We start from the raw sequence: 19,706 nt of genomic DNA, 5'->3' as shown, positions 1-19,706 counted from the left end.
ACCAGTCTTTTTTTCTACTTATTAGAAATGAGGTCTTTATGGGCCTCAGAAGTCAAATAATGTGACATTTCTCCAAAATGCTACAGTAAACTGGTTTGATATGAGGTGTGTATACTGTATGGGACGTCCCCCACAAGAACTGACCATTATTTTTTTCTACTTATTAGAAATGAGGTATTAATGGGCCTCTGAAGTCGAATAATGTGACATTTCTCCAAAATGCTGCAGTAAACTGGTTTGATATTAGTTGTGCATACTGTATGGGACGTCCCCTACAAGAACTGACCAGTCTTTTTTTCTACTTATTGGAAATGAGGTCTTCATGGGCCTCTGAAGTCGAATAATGTGACATTTCTCCAAAATGCTGCAGTAAAATGGTTTGATATAAATTGTGCATACTGTATGGGACGTCCCCTACAAGAACTGACCATTATTTTTTTCTACTTATTAGAAATGAGGTATTAATGGGCCTCTGAAGTCAAATAATGTGTGACATTTCTCCAAAATGCTGCAGTAAAATGGTTTGACATAAATTGTGCATACTGTATGGGACATCCCGTATAAGAACTGACCATTAGTTTTTTCTAGTTATTAGAAATGAGGTCTTTATGGGCCTCAGAAGTCAAATAATGTGACATTTCTCCAAAATGCTGCAGTAAAATGGTTTGATATGAAGTGAGTATACTGTATGGGACGTCCCGTATAAGAACTGACCATTCTTTTTTCTACTTATTAGAAATGAGGTCTTTGTGGGCCTCTGAAGTTGAATAATGTGACATTTCTCCAAAATGCTGCAGTAAAATGGTTTGATATAAATTGTGCATACTGTATGGGATGTCCCGTATAAGAACTGACCATTAGTTTTTTCTACTTATTAGAAATGAGGTATTTATGGGCCTCTGAAGTCAAATAATGTGACATTTCTCCAAAATGCTACCGTAAACTGGTTTGATATGAGGTGTGTATACTGTATGGGACGTCCCCACAAGAACTGACCATTATTTTTTCTACTTATTAGAAATGAGGTATTTATGGGCCTCTGAAGTCGAATAATGTGACATTTCTCCAAAATGCTGCAGTAAAATGGTTTGATATGAGGTGTGTATACTGTATGGGACGTCCCCTATAAGAACTGACCATTAGTTTTTTCTACTTATTAGAAATGAGGTCTTTATGGGCCCCTGAAGTCGAATATTGTGACATTTCTCCAAAATGCTACAGTAAAATGGTTTGATATAAATTGTGTATACTGTATGGGACGTCCCGTATAAGAACTGACCATTAGTTTTTTCTACTTATTAGAAATGAGGTCTTTATGGGCCTCAGAATTCAAATAATGTGACATTTCTCCAAAATGCTACAGTAAAATGGTTTGATATGAGGTGTGTATACTGTATGGGACGTCCCCCACAAGAACTGACCATTATTTTTTTCTACTTATTAGAAATGAGGTATTAATGGGCCTCTGAAGTCGAATAATGTGACATTTCTCCAAAATGCTGCAGTAAACTGGTTTGATATTAGTTGTGCATACTGTATGGGACGTCCCCTACAAGAACTGACCAGTCTTTTTTTCTACTTATTGGAAATGAGGTCTTCATGGGCCTCTGAAGTCGAATAATGTGACATTTCTCCAAAATGCTGCAGTAAAATGGTTTGATATAAATTGTGCATACTGTATGGGATGTCCCGTATAAGAACTGACCATTAGTTTTTTCTACTTATTAGAAATGAGGTATTTATGGGCCTCTGAAGTCAAATAATGTGACATTTCTCCAAAATGCTACCGTAAACTGGTTTGATATGAGGTGTGTATACTGTATGGGACGTCCCCCACAAGAACTGACCATTATTTTTTCTACTTATTAAAAATGAGGTATTAATGGGCCTCTGAAGTCGAATAATGTGACATTTCTCCAAAATGCTGCAGTAAAATGGTTTGATATGAGGTGTGTATACTGTATGGGACGTCCCGTATAAGAACTGACCATTATTTTTTTCTACTTATTAGAAATGAGGTATTAATGGGCCTCTGAAGTCAAATAATGTGTGACATTTCTCCAAAATGCTGCAGTAAAATGGTTTGACATAAATTGTGCATACTGTATGGGACATCCCGTATAAGAACTGACCATTAGTTTTTTCTAGTTATTAGAAATGAGGACTTTATGGGCCTCAGAAGTCAAATAATGTGACATTTCTCCAAAATGCTGCAGTAAAATGGTTTGATATGAAGTGAGTATACTGTATGGGACGTCCCGTATAAGAACTGACCATTCTTTTTTTCTACTTATTAGAAATGAGGTCTTTGTGGGCCTCTGAAGTTGAATAATGTGACATTTCTCCAAAATGCTGCAGTAAAATGGTTTGATATAAATTGTGCATACTGTATGGGATGTCCCGTATAAGAACTGACCATTAGTTTTTTCTACTTATTAGAAATGAGGTATTTATGGGCCTCTGAAGTCAAATAATGTGACATTTCTCCAAAATGCTACCGTAAACTGGTTTGATATGAGGTGTGTATACTGTATGGGACGTCCCCCACAAGAACTGACCATTATTTTTTTCTACTTATTAGAAATGAGGTATTTATGGGCCTCTGAAGTCGAATAATGTGACATTTCTCCAAAATGCTGCAGTAAAATGGTTTGATATGAGGTGTGTATACTGTATGGGACGTCCCCTATAAGAACTGACCATTAGTTTTTTCTACTTATTAGAAATGAGGTCTTTATGGGCCCCTGAAGTCGAATATTGTGACATTTCTCCAAAATGCTACAGTAAAATGGTTTGATATAAATTGTGTATACTGTATGGGACGTCCCGTATAAGAACTGACCATTAGTTTTTTCTACTTATTAGAAATTTGGCCTTTAGAAATAGATAGATAGATAGATAGATAGATAGATAGATAGATAGATAGATAGAAATAAAGAAAAAAGATAGATAGAAAGAAAGAAAGAACGGACGAAAGAAAGGAGATAGATATATAGAAATAAAGAAAAAAGATAGATAGATAGATAGAAATAAAGAAAAAAGATAGATAGATAGAAATAAAGAAAAAGATAGATAGAAATAAAAGAAATAGATAGATAGAAATAAAGAAAAAATATAGTTAGAAAGAAAGAAAGAAAAAGATAGACACAATAGATAGATAGATAGATAGATAGATAGATATATAGATAGATAGATATAAAGAAAGAAAAAATATAGATAGAAAGAAAAAGAAAGACACAATAGATAGATAGATATAAAGAAAGAAAAAATATAGATAGAAAGAAAGATAGATAGATAGATAAAAAAGACATAGAAAGAAAGAAAAAATATAGATAGACAGACGGACGGATCGATCTGGGCAACTCAAGTGCTCTGAAAGCGCGTTCTTTCTGTGCTGTTACTGAAATTACCGTATTCATAGTAATAGGCGCACACACTTCTTTTTTTGGCGGCTGGCTTGACCGTGTATTTTCAAACCACGGCTGGCTTGACCGCAGTCGCTGTTTTGGGGGATCAACACAATATTAGGCAGGTGGTTTTAATGTTGTGGCTGATCGGTGAATATGGCAGTGGCAAGGGTTTTTCAAAATTAGGTTTTCATTAGATTAGAAAGATGTTCAGGTGCAGATGGAAGTCTTATCTTTTTCCATGATAAAGTCAGGTCAGGTCACTCACAGTCTGGGCAGCAGCCGTTGAATGGTGCTCGACAAATGCTACAGTTTTCATCATTGGCCACTCACAACCAGGATGCCACACCATTCCACTGCTTAATTTTTACCTTCATCTTCTCTGGAGAAGAAAATGCGCTTGTTTCAAAAACAAAAATCATGCCCTGACAAAAACGTAATATGGCTATAACATAGTACAGAATATGGAGCTGGTAATAACATGACATTGAATGAAAACCATATTCATATACCATGATATTAATACAATAAATAGAATTATCAGAATTATTTTTTTTAACTACCATATCCAAATTACACTACTTTTTGTTAGAGTAGCATGAAACAAAGCGTCATGGTGTCCTAAAATACGGTGACATAGGCAATACGTCACCGTGTTTCATATGACACATCTTCATGTGTCATATGATTTTCTGAGAATTTTAAAATATGCAGCACAAACAGAGCTTTAAAAAAGCAGCTCTCTAAACATATTCAAGCTCTCAGACCACCTATGAGTGAAAACCCAAATGGTCTGTAAACTCGAAAACTAACATAAGCTATTGAGAGGGGGAAAAAGAAAATGAATCTATGTTTAAACATACTGACCCCCAGAATTATAATCACTTCCTCCATTTGATTCGCGCAAAACAACTTCAGCTTCTTCCACGCTCGCGCAGAAGCCCACTATAAGCACAACACCGCCATCTACTGTGTGGTAGGACGTGCAGCTAAATATATCTTTAAACGCTTCTCCTATCTTTAAAAATATATATATTTAAAACCCTTAACGAAAACAATAAAGAAGTACTCTAAAGTAAAGAGTACTTAACAAAGAGAGGCATTGATCAGACTGGGACCAATGGACTAGTGCTGTTGGCCAACTCTGGTGTGTGCCATGCACAACTGAGAATAAAATCAGTTTGGATTCAAATTCAGAATCAACTGGCAGTACTGTTTTTTCTGTTACAAATCCTAAACATTTAGTCTGTTGCAAAGCATAACCACATTTAGTGCCTTTTAAGGTTTCAGTTTTTCTTTATAATCACAGAATATCAGCTTCACACACTCATTCATTCTTTCAGTCCAAGAGAATTTGTAAGGTACGTGGAAGGTTTTGCTCCAAATATTCATTAATTATTCTATGAATTTGCCTTTTAGACAACAGGAGGTTACCTGTGCTACCCCAGCACTGCGTCCAGCTGGAGCTCAGCAGCAGTGATACAGAAGGGAGTGTCAGAGAAGAAGAGGAGGATGAGGAAGAACTTGTGGTGCTGGAACCCGAGCATGTGTGTAAACCTGTTGAATGTACTTTATCTAAAGCAGTGACTTAATATCTTTATTCTCTGCATTTTTTTTTTTTTTTTTTTGACAGTTTAGTGTTTACCATCACAGGCAATCTTAACAATTCTTTGGTAGTTTGGTGTATGGACCCAGACCTCATGTTTTTTTTTTTTTTTTTTTTACCATTTTGTACCATCAGCCTTTAATGAAGAGTTTCCAGTCTGCATTGAAAAGACACATCAGTAATCAACTTAAGAAACTGAACCTTGAGCTCCGTGAAAAGGTAGTACCAGTGACTCATGCAGTGAACATTTTCACATCCACATACAAACAGATGTAAAGGGTACTGATCATAGCTGCTCTGCCGCAAATAGTGGAGAAGGCAGAGTCCCAGAGGCGTCAGAAACTTGCTGAAGATGTGTACATGGTGCAGGAGATGTTGGCTAGACTTCAGGCCTCTCTGGAGGCCAGTCATGAGGCCAATGCCCAGGCTGCTGCCCAGCGGAGACAGGCCCAAGATCAACTTGATGGGGTGAAGTATCAGTACCAAGCCACTGCAAGTCAGGCCAACAAACAATGCACACAAGGTGACAAATGTTTTAAATTTGTCATTTCCAGGCCTGTAATCTTAAAAAGTATCAGAAAAGTTAGAACGCTTTTTATAGTGTATGCATTTTTTTGAAAGAGCCCATATTATGCTCATTTACATGTTCACAATTTTTTTGAGGGGGTCTACTAGAATAGGTTTACATGCTTTAATATTCAGAAAACACATTATTTTTCTCATACTGTAGCATCTCTTTTCACCCTCTGTCTGAAATGCTCTGTTTTAGGTCCTGTCTCTTTAAAGCCCCCTTTCCAAAAAGCCCAGTCTGCTCTGATTGGTCAGCTTTGTTTTCTGTGGGAGAAAGTAACTCCCTTTTGTGTGGACTTTGTTCTTTGTAACTTTGCAGACTTTTTACAAGTACAAACATCTATATTACACACTAAAGTAAATGTAAAATCCCAAAAAGCATAAAAGTTCTCTTTAAACAAAATTAATAGGTCAGAAAGTGTGGGAACCCTACAGAAGAGAGGATGATCCTCTCGCAAACAGCATCAGACCCAGAATAAGGCCTAAAGCTTTCAAAATAATCATGTGTTTACTGAATGATAGCTGCAGTCATACAGTATGTTTTGACCGCATTAGGTGCATGTCATTCATCCCGTTTTTCATTAGTGCTGATCTCTCAAATAGCTATGCTGCTCCATCTGTCTATAAGAAAAACTGCAAAAATGAAATTAGACAATGACCAAGATTAAGAGAGCTGAGGAATTCACTGTTTCTTGCTACAATCACCTGTGTGCTCTCTTATAGTTTCGGAGTTACAGTCTAAGGTGGACAGCCTGGCCTTGAATTTACTCTATATGCATGAGGCCAACACTGACCTGCGCTCGGACATCAAAGCCATTATAAATGCATCACACAAGTCCCAGAGGGAGAGAGTACTGGCAGAGGAGCCTAAACACCAGCAGGTGGAGCTATGTGGTCTAGATACTGTATGGTCAAATGTAGCAATGTGTTTTGATATTTTAGATTATATTCATGACTTTATGCATTCTGGTATGATTAATTAAACCAGAAAATGCTAGATCTGCTAATTTAATGTGGTACATTTTCAAGGAAATTATCAAATAAATTAAATCAATTCTCCCCAGTGCTATGAATCTTATTCTAATATTCAAATTCATTCAACTCTTTATCTTTCTCAGGATCTTTATGTGGAGCGCTTGACCAAGCATATGGATAAGCTCTCAGAGCAGATCTCTCTTCATGAAGTTCAGATCATCGCTCAGACTGAGGAGACAAAGGCTGCAAAGGAAGGTCTTTTGGAGGTTAGAAGACTCTACTGAACACTATTGCTGAAACGATTAGTCGACATTATCGACAACGTCGTCAATAAATATTTGTCGACAAAAATTTCCGTTGTCGAATAGTTGTCTGATTTAATTTAACACAACATGAGATCTTTTGATACGCTAATGATGACGTGGGAGAGCATCACTTGAGCTTGCACTTGATTGAGAAGAAAGAAAGATCAGCTCACAGTCCAGATGCACTCCAAACTTTCCAAACAGATTAAGGGGATGTAAATCGCAGAGTATTATAATACAAAAATGCAAATTAAGTAAATACAGAAACAGTGTCGTCATGAAATACAGGTGAAACTCGAAAAATTAGAATATCGTGCAAAAGTTCATTAATTTCAGTAATTCAACTTAAAAGGTGAAACTAATATATTATATAGACTCATTACAAGCAAAGTAAGATATTTCAAGCCTTTATTTGATATAATTTTGATGATTATGGCTTACAGCTTATGAAAACCCCAAATTCAGAATCTCAGAAAATTAGAATATTGTGAAAAGGTTCAGTATTGTAGGCTCAAAGTGTCACACTCTAATCAGCTAATTAATCCAAAACACCTGCAAAGGGTTCCTGAGCCTTTAAATGGTCTCTAAGTCTGGTTCAGTTGAATTCACAATCATGGGGAAGACTGCTGACCTGACAGTTGTGCAGAAAACCATCATTGACACCCTCCACAAGGAGGGAAAGCCTCAAAAGGTAATTGCAAAAGAAGTTGGATGTTCTCAAAGTGCTGTATCAAAGCACATTAATAGAAAGTTAAGTGGAAGGGAAAAGTGTGGAAGAAAAAGGTGCACAAGCAGCAGGGATGACCGTAGCCTGGAGAGGATTGTCAGGAAAAGGCCATTCAAATGTGTGGGGAGCTTCACAAGGAGTGGACTGAGGCTTCAAATGTCGTATTCCTCTTGTCAAGCCGCTCCTGAACAACAAACAACGTCAGAAGCGTCTTACCTGGGCTAAAGAAAAAAAGAACTGGTCTGTTGCTCAGTGGTCCAAAGTCCTCTTTTCTGATGAGAGCAAATTTTGCATCTCATTTGGAAACCGAGGTCCCAGAGTCTGGAGGAAGAATGGAGAGGCACACAATCCAAGATGCTTGAAGTCCAGTGTGAAGTTTCCACAGTCTGTGTTGGTTTGGGGAGCCATGTCATCGGCTGGTGTTGGTCCACTGTGCTTTATTAAGTCCAGAGTCAACGCAGCCGTCTACCGGGACATTTTAGAGCACTTCATGCTTCCTTCAGCAGACAAGCTTTATGGAGATGCTGACTTCATTTTCCAGCAGGACTTGGCACCTGCCCACACTGCCAAAAGTACCAAAACCTGGTTCAATGACCATGGTAATACTGTGCTTGATTGGCCAGCAAACTCGCCTGACCTGAACCCCATAGAGAATCTATGGGGCATTGCCAAGAGAAAGATGAGAGACATGAGACCAAACAATGCAGAAGAGCTGAAGGCTGCTATTGAAGCATCTTGGTCTTCCATAACACCTCAGCAGTGCCACAGGCTGATAGCATCCATGCCACGCCGCATTGAGGCAGTAATTAATGCAAAAGGGGCCCAAACCAAGTACTGAGTACATATGCATGATTATACTTTTCAGAGGGCCGACATTTCTGTATTTAAAATCCTTTTTTTTATTGATTTCATGTAATATTCTAATTTTCTGAGATTCTGAATTTGGGGTTTTCATAAGCTGTAAGCCATAATCATCAAAATTATATCAAATAAAGGCTTGAAATATCTTACTTTGCTTGTAATGAGTCTATATAATATATTAGTTTCACCTTTTAAGTTGAATTACTGAAATTAATGAACTTTTGCACGATATTCTAATTTTTCGAGTTTCACCTGTAAATAGGAGCCGTACCAGGTATTCCACTTGAGCAAAACTTGCCTGTCAGAGCATCTAAAAAAAGGAAACACAGGGCTGTTATATACTGTATTTAATGCATCCGTTATTAAAGTTCAAATAATAAGGAAGTGGGCTGTATAAATAAGCACAAACTCAAGCTGGCATTTGTCTGTGCTGTCAGAGCCGCACGAGGGATTCAGACTTCTCCCGGCTGATATGTCTCGCGCGGAGACGCTCATCACTGGCGCACGCTTTATCGTGATTGCTTGTAACATAGTGAATTATTATATGAGTGTCATGGTGTGTATCTTATGGTGAAGAAAATCAGTGATACGCAGCTCTATAAAGATGAAAGAATTTGTTTTTGTAAGTTAAAGATGGATCGAAATCAAGTGAACAAAAAGGTGTGAGGGTGTAGTCTTAGCCCATTATACATTGCAAAAAAATATTTTTTTGATTTGTCTTTTTTGGTTTGTTCTAATATAAATATCTAAAACTCCTTATGTACAATTTACTTAAGTAGCTATACAGCAGAAGAAAAAATTTATTATCGGAGAATTTTGAATATAATATTTAATTCATTTTAATATTTAAATATTTTTAAATATCGAAAAATCCTTAAAACAAGATACATTTACATGATAAGCAACATATAAGATATTTAGACTTGCTTTAAGAGAAAATATCTTGAATATGAGTATATTTTTTCTTTACTGCGCTGGCAGAAGTATGAACAAGTGAAAAAATACCCTTATCAAAATACACTTATATTTAAGATACAGTCTCTTAAAGAGAGTCTAAATATCTTATATGTTGCTTCTCAGTTAAATGTATCTTGTTTTAAGGATTTTTAGACAATGTTTAATGGAAAACAAGACAAAAACACTTGATAACAATAGGATTTTTGCAGTGAAATTATTAATTAATTAAACAATAAAAATCACTTTAATTCAGTGAATGTCATTTAGAGGTATTTTTAAAAGATGATTTTGTCCTCTTTATTGTTAGTAAGCATGTTTAATACAACCTTTTAAGTCGGGCACAAGCTGAATAGTCGGTTAAGAGCTAATGATTAATCATTGCAATAATCGCCAGAATAGTCGAATAATCGTTCTAATAATCGTTAGATTAGTCGATTATAAAAATAATTGTTAGTGGCAGCCTTACTGAACATGCATGTCTAATCATCAACTCTGCATTGACACTTTTAAATTTTTCAATATGAATTCACATTAAGTCAGATTTTACATAATTCCTTGGCTTCTAATAATAATAATAACGGCATGTAGGGATTAGTGGTATAACCAAAATCTTATAACAGAATGTGTAATTTAATCAAATCAGGGTAACAATAATATCAGGGTTACAGCGATAGTTATTTTAGTGTGAAATTAAATGTAAAAATGACTTGTATATTAAATAACCACATGTAATGCCTATTTTTTGGATAATCCAGTTAATATAGACAATAAGTGCAAATAGCGATAGATGGAATTTGCACTGTGTCAATATCAACAAAAAACATCTTGTTTGCACTGAGCTCAAATAGTGTTAGATGCTATTTGCTCTCCAAATCAAATACTAACATACAGTATATGGGGTATCACTGCAGTGTGTTTATTGTGTTAATTAAGAGTCCCAAAGACAAAAGACCTAGTGCAAGTAGTCACTCCAAAATGTAATACTTTTCTAATGAAAGGTACTTCACATTATTTGATTATTTTTATTTTATTTGAAACTTGATGGACATAAACCAAAAGATGAGATTATATATAGAAAATTTATAATACTGTATGTCTTTCATGTAAGAGTCTGACAGTTAAAAAGAAAATACTCAAAACAATAAAACTAATATTATATAACATACTTCTGGTTCTATTCTAAATTCTCATTAGATGAGCCACTTTTGAATGCGTTGTAACATAGGAGATTTATGCACACCTGAGACCGCACTGTCCACATATATTCAATGAGTTGAATTCTGTGTTAATATGGCAAGTTTCAACATTGCTCGGCAGCCATAAACAACTAAACTCCAATTCACTTTGTGTCTAACATCACCCCATAATAAGTTTATTTACCTCACTTGCTTAGGAGACATGCCGCTCTGTATATTTGCATTACTCCAAGGTTCTTTGTCACTCAAACATGTAAATAAGGTAAAGCAGTTATGCCCTCTGTACAACGTAAATGCATCTACCACACAGTATAAACAGTGCAGTAAAACCTCTACTTGACACATTTCTACCATCACACAGAAGATGCCATTATACCAATATAAATGTGGCACCCATGTCTCTGTGTGTGTGTGTGTGTGTGTAGGCACAGCTAGAACTGGACTCAGTGACTGTCAAGCATAAACAGTTACTTCAGCAGTGGAACAGTAGCCTATTGATGATGAGAAAGAGGGACGAAGCTTACACTGCCTTGCAGGAGGAAATAATGCTCATAGTGCGTGTGCGTGTGTGTATGTTTAACACAGACAGCAATATTGACTTGAATTGATTCCCTCCTCCAGGTTGGCCAATGATCAGATATACTCTTTGGAAACAGAGATCGAGGGCTATAAAAAGTCCATCACACAGGAGGAGGAGCAGAATGAGCATCTGACTCTGCATCTGAACCAGGCCCAGACTGACTGCATCACTTCACGCCGACTCATCACACAATCCCAGAACCATCAGGAGGTCCTGCAGGCCCAATACAGCACAAACACACGAATGTTGCAGGAGACCGAGAAAACCCTCAGCACACTGCATGCGGTACCTAATTTAGATCAGCTTACTGGACAAATATTTCACAATTTTCCATGTATTTCTATAGCTGATCTTTGTGCAGGTAAATGAGCCAGTCATGGGTAATTTCCCTGAGTGGCTACTCTGGGTTTCAAAGATCTAAGACTGCTTTCATACTTGGTTTGATTGCTTGAACCGAACCCGATTTTGATCCCACCTCCCTTCCCCCCAGGGGTTTCTTTTCATGTTTGCTGCATCCAAATTCCCATATTTTTATAACAATTCAGTATGTACTCAATTGGATAAGGATCACACTTCTCGACCATGTATCAAGGGTGTTCTTTAGGTATGCAGGTGTGTTGTATATATACACTACTCAGGTGTGGTTAAACAAGTACATTTTAACCACAAGGAAATACTTCCTTGGTCAAATTATTCTAAGACAAGACAATTATGCTAAAAAAAATCAGCAATGAGAAATGCATAATACCATAACAATTAATACCAAAAGCATGCTACATTTTTAAATTATGCCTGGAATTGCGAAAATTTGCTTTTTTATTGTCCTGCCAAATGTGGATTAAAAAAGAGTCTCACTTGTTTTCTCTAATTTTGAGTTTAAACCTGTCTGTCAGAGTACAGATCATAGTCAAGACACCTCACTGTGGTCATAACTACATTTTGACAAAATGAGTTTCACTTTGCTGGATAAAATAGTGGTTCACTTTCGCAAGTAAGGCCGATTTCTTTTATACTTATTGTGAACGACATTGGAGTTCACATGAAACTTTTCTAGCGGACTCAGGTGTGGTTCGCAGGTGCTTACCTGAGTTCAGAAAACCACTTTAACACCAACCAAATTAACCTGATCTGATGTCAAAAGCTATGTTCACACAGACAGAAACAACTCAAATCCGTTTAGATTTTTGTAGTCTGATGGGTTGTTACATCATGCTTTGCGACGTAAGAAATCTACTGCATTCCTTGTGCTTTAACAAGACATTGACAGGGCAGACATTGGTATCACCCACCCAAAGAGATGTGTTAAGTTGCAGTAACCCACACTGGTTGTGAACGCAATAAGAGTGTGAATGTCTCGAGCGCTTCAATACCAGACGTGGGTCCCCTTCAAAACATTTCGCCATCCAACAAGTCCCCTTTGAGCATTTTTCTGCTTCAATACTGGACGTCACCACAGTCTTAATTTCCGGCTAAAACGGAACAGTTGTAAACCCTTAGCAGCATTAAAAATAGAATAAGCCACCTCTCCTTTTATTTAAGCCACTGACTCTGGCAAATGTGCTTATTTTTTAATACTGCCTAAATGAAAAACATAATCAATGGAAAAACTTAATTACTAAACTCTCACGCATGATGAACATATGCAAGTTTGCATAGTTACTTTGACAACTAATGTGGATGTGCTAGCAAATGCGACTGCAGTCTGAACAGAAAGAAAAGCAGATCTGGCCACACTTGCAATTTGAACAGTCAGTTTCAAACTCAGATTTGAGAAAAAATCTGATTTTCCCTGTTGTGTGAACAAAGCCAGACTCCAATAGACCACACCAACTTCTATAGTGTAAAAGCACCCTAACAAAGCTTGTCCCACATTCACCCATATGAGGTGTCTTTTTCTCTCTTTCTTTCAGGAACGTGAGGTGCGTCAGTCCGAGCTTAAGACTCTCAGGAAGAAGATGGAGATAAAGTCTGCAGTGCGTTTGGACTTGGAAGATCAGATCATGAACAAACTACGAGAACAGCTTACACACAATATTGCAGCAAAGTACTCACAACGACTGACTGATAAAACTGCAGGACACAGCAGAGAAAAGGTGGAATGCTCTCAGTTAATGATGAAATAGTCAGAATTACCAAAAAATTACATATTAATTAACAATAGTGGTTACCCTAACAACAACTTAATACAAATTGTTGTCAGAATTATAGGTTATAATCGATTCCTAAGCACGAAGAAGTGTGTTTTTGTATTTGATTTCTCAGGAGGCACAGTTAATTAAGTTGGACAATGATATCAATGGAGTAACCCTGGAAGGCCAAGAGGTGGGAACACGTCTGAATTGCCTGGCTCTGCTACATACTGAACTTGAGCAAGAAACAACACCGGGTGTGTATAATCACGACCCGGCCCCGCCCTCCGCCTTGCCACATTCCTTGCGCATTCTCTCAGGCCTGACGTACACCCCCCCCCCCCCCTTTCCCAGGGGAGGGCGTGCTTTAAGCCTAGTCTGCCGGCAGGTCATCCCCATCTACCTGGACGAGGGAGGGGACAAGGGGAGGGAAACAGAAATAATTAAAATGCAGGGTACTTCCTGTAACCGTGTAGTACCCCCCCAAAAAACACTGTACAATATAAATGAGAGGGAAAAGGCCAACGCAGAGCGGCAGTGAGAGAGAGAGATGAGAGAGAGATGAAAAAAAACCTACTCGCCGGTTGTCCGATACACTGTCGCATGGTCCTCGATCGCTCCTCCACCCTCTCAGGTGGATGACAGCCACTTCTTCCAGGGCGGACCGGAGTCAGACTCACGACCCCCGGCGGAAAGAACGCCCTTCCACGATTCGTGGGGACACTCCTCCGCCCCTGGCAGCGGCCCTGCCAGGGGCGGAGGAGTGTCTTACAGGTCTTCCATCGACCCCTCCGCGTTTCTGGGGGATGGCAGGGCTCTCCTCCGCCCCTGGCAGCAGCTCCATCGCTACAGGCGGTCGGGGAGTCCAGTCCCCACTCGCCTCGCGGACGGTGGCCGTTCACCGCGTCCGGGCGGTCGGTCTACTCCCTCCCTCGGTGGATGGCAGCGGCGCTCCCCTGGGTGGAGGGCAGTGTCGAGTACTCCGCGACGGGCATCCCTCCTCCTTCCCGGGCTTCGGCACCAGTGTAAAGAAGTCAATGGAAACGAGGAGGCGAGAACCGGCTTGATAATATAAATTATATTTTAATTATACACTTAAACAAATGACACAAACACACACATGACGGACATGTCCATTAACGATCTCTCTCTCATCGCACAACCGTCTGCCATCGGCCTTTATCCCTCTCGGAGGCTTAATTAGCCTGATAAGGGACCGGGTGTGTAATCACGACCCGGCCCCGCCCTCCGCCCTGCCACAATAAGAAACAATGACAAATAATAATACAATGCAACTAGTATGTGTGCACTCCAAACCAGTTAACAATGTACTAAAATATAAATAAAGAATTCAAATAGAAACCAGTTTGTCTTGAATAGTTATTATAAATAATATATAAATGAAAATGTTTACTATGCATTTAAAGTATCTAACCAACTATATCAAATCAAATCACTTTATTGTCACACTACCATGTACACAAGTGCAACAGTAGCTGAAAGTCTTGTGTGCAGTTACGAGCAACATAGCAGTCATGACAGTGACGAGACATATACCAATTACAATAAACAACATATTTACACAACACAATTTACATATCAAATGTACACATACTTACACAACACAATGATAATATACAATGTACAGTAAACAATACACACAATATAGAATACACATAAAATAAAAAAAGAGTATAAATATATATACAGTAGTTATATTGTGGAGAATATATTTGACAGTCCAGTGTGAGATAATAAGATTAATAAAGTGCAGTGCTGATTATTGATCGTGAGAAATCAAGTGTTCAAAAGTCTGATTGCTTGGGGGAAGAAGCTGTATGTAGTCAGCTGCTGCGGGTCCTGATGCTGCGATACCACCTGCCTGATGGTAGCAGTGAGAGCAGCCCATGACTCAGTGGCTGAAGTCTCTGATGATCCTCTGAGCTTTTTCCTCTGATCCTCTGATCCTCTGAGGTGGTGACGTAGAAGGCTCTGGAGGCGGAGCTGAGGGAGGCTCTGGAGGTTGAGCCGAGGGAGGCTCTGGGATTGAAGCCGTGGATGGCTCGAGAGGCAGAGCCCTGGATGGCTCGAGAGGCGAAGCCCTGGAAGGCTCGGTTGGCGGCGCCCTGGAAGGCTCGGGAGGCTCGAGAGGCGGAGCCCTGGGAGGCTCGAGAGGAGGAGCCCTTGAAGGCTCGAGAGGAGGAGCCCTTGAAGGCTCAGGTGGCTCGAGAGGCGGAGCCCTGGAAGGCTCGGGTGACGGAGCCCTGGAAGGCTCGGGAGGCTCGAGAGGCGGAGCCCTGGGAGGCTCGAGAGGAGGAGCCCTGGGAGGCTCGAGAGGAGGAGCCCTGGAAGGCTCGGGTGGCTCGAGAGGCGGAACCCTGGAAGGCTCGGGTGGCTCGAGAGGCGGAACTCTGGAAGGCTCGGGTGGCTCGAGAGGCGGAGCCCTGGGAGGCTCGGGTGGCTCGAGAGGCGGAGCCCTGGGAGGCTCAAGAGGCAGAGCCCTGGGAGGCTCGAGAAGCGGAGCCCTGGGAGGCTCGAGAAGCGGTGGCTCTGGGACGGTCGCGGCTACAGGCGCTGGCTCTGGGACGGTCGAGGCTACAGGTGCTGGCTTACTGACGTTCGAGGCTACAGGCACTTTCTCACTGACGTTCGAGGCTACAGGCACTCACTCACTGACGGTCGGGGCTGCAGGCACTGGCTCACTGACGTTCGAGGCTACAGGCACTAGCTCACTGACGGTCGGGGCTGCAGGCACTGGCTCACTGACGGTCGGGGCTGCAGGTGTGAACTGGGGAGCAGAAGCTTTTCCTCTCCTCCTCCTCCGGGCAGACGAAGCTGGCAGCACTGGCTCGTTGACCAAGGCAGGCATGGGGGTTGGCTCGCTGACAGGCGTGAAGTGACGAGCCATGGATGACTGGAGGGTCACCACTGTGGGAGGAGTGGCAGGGTCCTTCTCAACGACACCCACAGTAACGGCGAGCCGCAGGCCAGCAGAGTCTCCTCCACGAATTCAAGGAGAGTCCAGCTGCGCGTCGCCGGTGGCAACCGCTCCTTGAGCGAACTGTTTAGGTTGGCCCTGAAGAAAACCACCAGAGAGGAGTCTGGGAAGCGACACTCGCCAGCTCGAGGAAATCGCGGATGTGGTCCTCCACAGGACGGTCCTCTTGCTTGAGGCAGAGAAGTCTATAGTTCACCTGTTGAACCGCTAGATCCATTATGGTCGATCGTTCTGTAACGTTAGTAGGAGGAGGCAGACGAGGAGTGCAGATCTAAATGCGGTTTTATTAATCAAAGTGAAAACAAATCAGACAGGAACAAAGGAAACGTCCACGATGGGAAAAATTAAACAAAAACATGAAAGACATCCAAAGGTAACAAGAACAGAGTGAGCAGGGCAAAACATTAACATCCAGACAACTACAAACAAGCAACGATCAACAATGACTGACCAAACAACCAGGGTTTAAATACAGAGGGGTAATGAGGACTAAACGACAATCAGGTGAGGACAATGACAAGGTGCTGGCAGTGATGAGGGCCGGGAATTGTGGGAATTGTAGTTCAAGACAAGTGACATGAGAAACACGGGGCAGACAACCGGGGATCATGACAGTAATATTACTGGGATATGAAAAGAGGGAAGGTATCGGGAAGATTGAGAGTATGTGTGTGTCTTTGAGTGTGAGGGTTATGCGGCTATATTACATCTTGTTCGGCCAGGCCCTCACAATCGGAACTCCGTATAGGAGTCAAATACACAAATTAATTTTGTTTTGTCACTGCTGGCGGCTACGCATTGTGAAACAACTGTCATGAACGAATCCCTGTCACAGACATTCTCTGCTCATCTGCTGTCATCTCTGCTTTGCTCCGATTAAATAGTTTAAGTAAAATAATTTTTTGTTCTAACATTGCAGTTGTGTTAACCACAAAAACATTTGAGTTATAAATTTAGACAATGTTGATGGTTGGACCAATTAATTCACACCCTAAATTTGTACCTTGGGATTTGAATGAGATAATTCAACATTTGGAGTCTGCTTATACTGCAGTTACCAATTGTAACATGGAAAAACAAGGAAGGAATCAAGGAATCTAGTCATAAAAATAGCATTAGCTGTAAAACTCAGGAAATGCAAATATGACCTATTTGGACAAAAATGTATGTTTGAATGCAAAATTAATCAAATAAAAATTGGGATATGTCCTAGCATGATAAACTGCTAAATTATATATAAAAAAAGTGATGTATGCTTCAAAATGAATGTGTTAAACCAGCCATTCATACACTGAAAACACCTCATCATGAATTTCACATTAGCTCTTGTGTGTGTTTGAGATGACAAAGAGCAGAGCAGTCTGAAGTGCGCAGCACATACAGACTATGTATATATTTAATTAAATCACCGCTTTATGTGGATTAATAATAACAGTAATAATATTATATAATCATGCTGGGCCATATAGCAAATTGCTTATCTGGATGTGAGAAACTACAGTCAAAAACACAAAAATAAAAGCTCAATTTAAATAGACGCATTTGTTTTGCTTAAATATTACACCTGTTGGGCACATAAAATGTCCTGGAAATGTCCTGGAAAATTGTGCCTTCATGAGAGTAGGAACCCTGATATACATTTATGGACATAATGAATACAATATGATAGAATATTTATCAATGAATGTTCTAAAGGCTAATAGATCAATCTTTCAGTTTACTGTTGTTTATTTTAAGCAGATATCCAGTGTAGAATTACCAAATACAGTCTAGATACAACCAGACATGTATTAATTCTCGTGTATTGGTTATAATACATATTGTTCTATGTGTGTGCCTGTGTGTGTGTGTACATGCTTGTACGAGGCTGAGAGAGAGTTGGTTGAGACTCAGCTGAAGCTGGAGAGGGTTAGCGAAGAGAAAGAGAGACTCATCAACAGTCTAGTGGAAGCAGAGTGAGTCAAATACTTCAAACACACACACTTGTCACGATAATTATGATATAGACCTATCGTACGATATATGGACACCGCCACAATAATTTTTGCAGACCTCGATATTGCCCATTGTGTTTACATGCGTGTTTGTTTACATAAGAATGAATGTCACCAACATTTTAGCCAGTCACGCTGCAGCTGTGCTCTCATCCACTCTGTGTCGGAGGCGGGGCTCAGGCAGCTCCTCCACACACACACACACACACACACACACACACACACACACACACACACACACACACACACACACACACACACACACACACACACACACACAAAGTGGACAGGTGAAGATTACGTTTTACTTGAGGCTAAATGTATTTTTCCTGATGACTGCATAATTCCAGCCAGAAAGTTTGAAAGAATAAGTCCAAATTGATTTGGTTTCAAAGCCATATTCTAGAGCTCCTCTGTGGGAACATTTAGACTTTAAGCCAAATGAGAGAGGATAGCCCATTAACGTGAACGAGCCGGTGTTGTGTCTAAGTCTTTGTGCGTTCCATTTGTCTTGGAAGTCAGAGCTCTGTGTTATTTTCTAAGTTCCAAAACCAGAACTGAGAAATGGAACACCACCCGATGTCGGAATTCCTACTCGGATACTCGGACAAACTCAGAGGATGACGAGTTCAGAAAGCACGATGGCTGTGAAGAGCATCGACTATTATCTATCGAGTATTTTGGTTTAAGAAGTCAAGGGCTAATTTACTCCTCTTTTAACAAGTTATCCATAATGTTAATATAACTTCGCTTCCTAGAAAAAATCCCTCTGGTTAGAGAACATTAATTCGGAATATAGTAAGGTTTTGTTACATAAACCCCATTAGGCAAATTTATATTGCAAATATACATTTGTACTTCCATAGCGCATTGCCCTTTGTTTACACTGTTGGTTTAATTAAAACGTGGTTAACATGTACGCAAAAACATTAACATACCTTCTCCGCTTTCTGTCATCTTCCTCAAGGTCTCTACTTATTTTGTAGCTCTCTGTACTCCGAAAGTCGATGTACCTTTTTGTTAGTTTTCTTGTTAGTTTAAATTTTTGTATTTCTTGTGCTTTCAGTTGGTTTGACTGTGATGTTATAATGATTAAATCCATTAAAAAAAATATGACTGACAGCGTAAGTAATAAAAAAAAATTACTTTCCTGGAGGTGTCCATCTTTTTTCCGACTTGTGCAGTGACGTGCGGTGATGTCTTAAAGAGGCTAGGCACTGAGTTATGAAAGCCAGATTACCTGATTTATTGTTTAAGCTAATAATACGTAATAACAGTGAACGTTACACACAAGCGCGGCATATCAAGAAATGTACAAATCAGGATGTATATCGTGTACTCTCTCTCTCTCTCACGCACACACACACACACACACACACACAAGTGCGTAAACGGTGAACG

At 39.9% G+C, this 19,706-nt stretch overlaps 1 pseudogene; it reads left to right on the top strand.

Annotated features, from left to right (window-relative positions):
- LOC127646107 (coiled-coil domain-containing protein 40-like) overlaps positions 1-19,706 on the top strand; it is a 42,530-nt pseudogene that overhangs the window by 4,524 nt on the left and 18,300 nt on the right.

This window comes from Xyrauchen texanus, chromosome 7 (genome assembly GCF_025860055.1).
Source record: "Xyrauchen texanus isolate HMW12.3.18 chromosome 7, RBS_HiC_50CHRs, whole genome shotgun sequence".
In the NCBI taxonomy this organism is placed as follows: domain Eukaryota; kingdom Metazoa; phylum Chordata; class Actinopteri; order Cypriniformes; family Catostomidae; genus Xyrauchen; species Xyrauchen texanus.
This window is presented reverse-complemented; position numbering and strand designations above follow the sequence as displayed.